At 34.0% G+C, this 5,617-nt stretch overlaps 1 long non-coding RNA gene across 1 annotated transcript; it reads right to left on the bottom strand.

Annotated features, from left to right (window-relative positions):
* Nucleotides 1-2,984: 2,984 nt before the first annotated feature.
* Nucleotides 2,985-5,047, bottom strand: LOC120350597. Its single transcript, XR_005570921.1, has 2 exons — nucleotides 4,762-5,047; nucleotides 2,985-3,340 (listed from the first exon to the last, which is right to left on the bottom strand). It is a non-coding gene; the product is annotated as an uncharacterized LOC120350597 (long non-coding RNA).
* Nucleotides 5,048-5,617: the final 570 nt, after the last annotated feature.

Genomic DNA, 5,617 nt, shown 5'->3' with positions numbered 1-5,617 from the left:
AAAATTTAATGTGAAATACGTGCGCAAAGTTCCTCTGCTGCACTCAAGAAACCATTCCGCCCTCGCCTACGGCTCGGGCGTGAACGTTTCTTTCGGTGCAGCAAACTGTCACTTTGCGCACTAGTTGCACAAATAACTATTGTGCATTCAAATGAAATGTAATACTGTATTTTAGAAATCTAGTTTACTACTTACTGTGTTTCATTTTCTAAGACTCAGTAATGTAATTTTGTGTGTAATCTGATGTAAAACTTAATTCTATATTTTGTTGTACTAAATTCAATATTTGACTTTGCCTATTGTTCTAAGAATTTAATTGCAATAATATTATATTTATTTATTTAACATGACATGACATCTTTATGAGTTAGTTATCAATTAACATCTTTATGCATTCTTATGCACTTTCCATGTTATTTCTCTGTGCAAAGTGTTAATTTTATTTGTTGTATCCTGAAAAAGGACGAAGGAGTGAGTTTAATTCCGTCAAGGAAAAACGTTTCCAATTATAGAAATGATAAAATAAAGATTGTCATAAAAACTGCGACTTTTTAATTCAAAACTTTTGTGTTCAATTTTCTAGTTTTTCGAAATTTAATTCAAACATGACTATGACAATGACTGCGACTACGCCCCGTTTCGGAAAACCAATTTTCTGAATCCAGCTGTTTAGAACTTAAAGTAAGTCTAGAACTTAGCTAAATCCCGAGCTCGGAAACCGGCCCTATGTGTCCTAAATATTCCTTAACATACCTGCTACCCAATATTTCACAGTATCAACTTAATTATGCATCTCATACCTCATATACCAACCTCACGTTTCTCTGTATCAATTATCCACTAACCAACTTACATGCCAATAATTTGAAAGTAGTTTCCAGCATGATCGATCATGTTGGTACAGCATGAGCTCAAAATAATGAATAACATGAACCATAAATATGCTGCTTCTTCCTCAATTATATATTGGCTGGCACATAAAGCTATCGGCTACTAAAGCTACTGTCTAATTTATTGAGCCAAAGATGGACTTTCAATAGAGTGATGTGGGTGAGCTATAGATAGTCCAGGCTACAGTCCATCCATCGAGACAATATATCTATGGTGTGGTCCTCCTTATAATGGCAGTATTTTGATCAACATTCCAGTTGCTATCCTTGTCTATCATTCGACACAACAGTTCGCGCTATCTTTTTTCTGCTCCACACCGTTGCCAGATCGGATTTAACAATGTAGAAATATCATTATTCAAAGAAGATATCCCATGTTATTGATGGGTTATGTTCCAAATTTTAAGTCGATTTTTGTTACCTCAAGCCAACTACTGTCCATTATTACTGTTTTGTTGGGGTGAGAGTGTAAGAACGGCACAGTATGAGAGACTACCAGCGTCACATAGCTTCACAAAAATAACTACTAAGGCTATCGGCTGTGCAAAGGCTAAAAATAAACTTTCTACTGGTGATATTTTTCAAAGTTTTTCGATTCGTATATCATCAAGCTATCAAAATGAAAACGTTTTCTCAGGTAAACATTTTTTTCCGATCATTACTTTTTGAGATATCAGCACCTAAAGTTAAAATTTTTGGGACAGAACATTTCAAATTCGGTAAGAGGTGAATCTATAAGATTTAGAGGATGAATTCTTCATGGTATTGTTCATCTAGTTGAATAGCAATTTTCTAAAAATATTGATTTTTGGGGAAGGTTATTTAATTCAACTAAAAGATATTTTTGGTCATCTTTAGTAAATTGAATAACTTTCTCAGAGATTAATATTTTCAATTTTTTTCGTTTTACTGGATCAACAATATCATTATCAATTTATCCTCTAAATCTCACGGATTTACCTCTTACCGAATTAGAAATGTTCTGTCCCAAAAATTTTAACTTTAGGTGCTGATATCTCAAAAAGTAATGATCGGAAAAAAAAATGTTTTCCTGAGAAAACTTTTTCATTTTGGTAGAGCTAGATGATACACAAATCGAAAAACTTTAAATATATCACCAGTAGAAATTTTATGTTTAGCCTTTGCACAGCCTTAACAGTGAAATTCGGAACATAAACGCAGTATACCATGAGATATCTTCTTATGCTATCTTTTTCTCTGTGCAGAAGAGAATAGCGTTATCTGCTTTGTCGAATGATAGACAAGGATAGCAACACCATTGTTAATCAAATACAGCCATTATAACGTGGACCTCAATACAAGCATAATTTACTGTATTTGGCTTTGAAAACATGAAGTAGGTGTACAGAAACAATCAATAGTGACAGTTGAATTGTGATATGAACTAGAAATGATACGAGAAATCAACAGGAGGTCCACCCCATACTTGAGAAATTTACTTTGTAATCTCCTTCTCGTGCGTGAGGTAGGTAGGTAGATCAGTTTATTCAAAAGAACACATGTCGATATTTTATTTGTAGAACAGCTGTTTTGACAAATTTAAAAAAATCCTCAAATTTCATAATTAAACAAAGGAAAATGTACTCTGAACACAATAACAATAGTATAATCGTAGTTTTAATTATTTAGCCGCCAGTCGGCATATTGTTATTCCCCTAAATTATCCTCGTTAATGAGGCTTATAGATCAATGAGCAAGGAGAGTTGTGTGAGTGTACCACACCAGATTTTTTACTTTGGGTTTTTTGAAATAGTTTGTCGATTAGGCTGTGTTGGTATCCATTTTGTTGAGCTAGATATTTCATGGTAGGTACTGAGTTCTGCTTCGTAGTGTTCAGGTAAGAGGGGGGTGGTTTGTAGTCTGTGTAGCATAGATAATTAAGCTGAGTGTTTATGTTGAACAGGATTATTTGAGGAGTTGTGAATAAGGGTGTCTGTCATGGTTGCATTCCTGAATAGGTTGTAGGAGTGTTGTTGGTTGTGTTTTGAGATACTTAAATCTAGGAAACATGAAAACAATTTGGAAAATGAGGAACTATTTGTAGAAATAAGGGTTAATAGATCAGAAACTTCAATTCCTCAAGTAGCAAATGCTTTTATTGCATTGTTTCAATTAAACACACACACACACACAGAAAAAATTATTGAAAATTTGAAACAACTTGGAAATGAAGAATCATTTGTAGTACAGTAATATGGTTTAATCGATCAAAAACTTCAATTCCTCAAGAAGCAATTGCTTTTATTACATTGTTTCATTTAAAAACCAACACACAAAAAATAATTTTAAAAAATTGAAACAATTTGAAAAATGAGGAATCATTTGCGACCGGGTGGCAGATGGCCTCCCCTGGGGCGGGGATCGGCAAGGACTGGAGTCATAAGACTCATCACCACCAACGCTGATGCTACGAGAACCACGTGGAACAACTGTGAAAAAAGCCAACATACAATCATTTTCAATACAATGATAAAAATAGAAGAAAAAAATGTAATCTATATATATATATAAAAGCGAAATGGCTCACTCACTCACTCACTCGCAGAACTAAAAATCTACCGGACCAAAAACGTTCAAATTTGGTAGGTATGTTCAGTTGGCCCTTTAGAGGCGCACTGAGAACGGATTTGAAAAAAATTCTAAATATACACCCGAAATCTGCGTTTTCTAGCGTTTTCTCAGCTTTATCGAGAACAAATGAACAGAAAATGGTCAAATTTAGTACAGAAGCTCAGCTAGGTGTTGTGTTAGAAGGAATTTGCAATAACGTCTAAGATACGCCCAAAATTAGCGTTTTTCCAGCGTTTTTTCGCTTTTTCTCAGATTTATCGAGAACAAATAAACAGAAATTGTTCAAATTCAGTACAGAAGCTGAACTAGGGTGTAATAATGTTGTGTTAGAAGGAATTTGAAATAACGACAAAGATACACCCAAAATTAGCGTTTTTTTTGCATTTCATCAAGTGATAGACAGAAAATTTTCAAATTTGGTACAGAGGTTTAGCTAGGGTCTGAAAATTTTGTGATAAGGTGACTTTTATATTTCATCATACGCCCAAAATAAGCGTTTTTCCAACGTTTTTCTCAGCTTTTCTGAGTTTCCTCAGCACTCTGACTTTCTGATGGAATGAAGCATGCCCAAATGAAAAATGCAGGCTAGCGAAGCGAGCCCGCTGATCTCATTTTTGGACGATCCAGTCGGGGGTCCAGGGCAGAGCCCCCTGGCTGGACGGATACGGCGAGCGAAGCGAGCCTGACAGCTAGTATAATATAAGTTTTACATAGAAAGTCTACAAAATATTTTTGATAAACACACAATTTCGATAAAGTTCAAAAAATTCAAATTCAGTTCGTTCCTCCATAAAATATGACATATTTACAAAATAGAGAAGTGTTATGAATAAATTACAAGTACATTTTTCCTGCATGGATGATTTGTCCGTGTGCAGGGAGGAGTGGCAAATTATCAGACTGAAAGCAAAACACTAGACAAAATAAAAGCAATCACAAACTATGAATAATAATGAAATTTGAAATAATAATAACAACGTTTATTATTATGATAAATATTGAAACTAAAGATAGAAAAAACAAAGTTTCAGCTCGAGTTTGAAGGGCTGAGTTAGAAGTAATAGCTTTATTAGCGTGGTATTGTGTGAAAATATAATGAGTTATAATATAACGATATTTGGAACATTAACGTTCCATACCATGGGTTATCTTCTTATGCTATATTTTTCTATGAAAATACCAATCACAATCACAATCTATTCTAAGACAATCAATCATTCGTGTTATCTATGCTAAGAAAAGCCCAAAACCGAGTGTTTTTAAAGCATTTAGTACATACCTTCATTTTGCGAAGATTGTGATGGAGATTAGATCTGCAAAATCGTGTATGGCAGCACTATTTTCCCTGATGTTTCTGATTTTCTGAGCGTTAAGGAAGCTGTATTTATATCAAAATATAAGTACAGGATTATCGGAAAAGCTGTGGATAATCAATTGTATTGAACAGTTGATTAAATTTGTATTGAATGTTGCGTAAGCCAGAGCTCATGATTAATGTAAATACTGTTGATTGAATCCTTCACTCTATTGTCAGAGAGGCGTGAGATAATCAATAGTTCTATTGAAACCCTATTGACTGTTGATTGAATTCCTATTTGATGTTTTGCCAGCCGGAGCTCTTGATTAATGTCAATACTGTGAATAAATTCTTCTATTGAACTATCAGGTAGGCTTGAAATGATCTCTAGTTCTATTGATCAGTTGATTAAAATCCTATTGATTGTTGATTGAATTTCTATTGAATGTTTTGCCAGCCGGACTGTTGATTAATGTCAATACTGTGAATAAATTCTTCTATTGAATTTTCATGGAGGCTCAGAATAATCTCTAGCTCTACTGATCAGTTGATTAATCCTATTGACTGTTGATTGAATTCCTATTGAATGTTTTGACAGCCGGAGCTCTTGATTAATGTCAATACTGTGAATAAATTATTCTATTGAATTCTCATGGAGGCTCAAAATAATCTCTAGTTCTATTGATCACTTGATTAATCCTATTGACTGTTGATTGAATTCCTATTGAATGTTTTGCCAGCCGGAGCTCTTGATTACTGTCAATACTGTGAATAAATTATTCTATTGAATTCTCATGGAGGCTCAAAATAATCCCTAGTTCTATTGATCACTTGATTA

The sequence above is a fragment of the Nilaparvata lugens genome, chromosome 3 (assembly GCF_014356525.2).
Source record: "Nilaparvata lugens isolate BPH chromosome 3, ASM1435652v1, whole genome shotgun sequence".
NCBI classification, from domain to species: Eukaryota; Metazoa; Arthropoda; class Insecta; order Hemiptera; family Delphacidae; genus Nilaparvata; species Nilaparvata lugens.
Note: the sequence above shows the minus strand (reverse complement) of the source record. Positions and strands in the feature narration are given on the sequence as shown.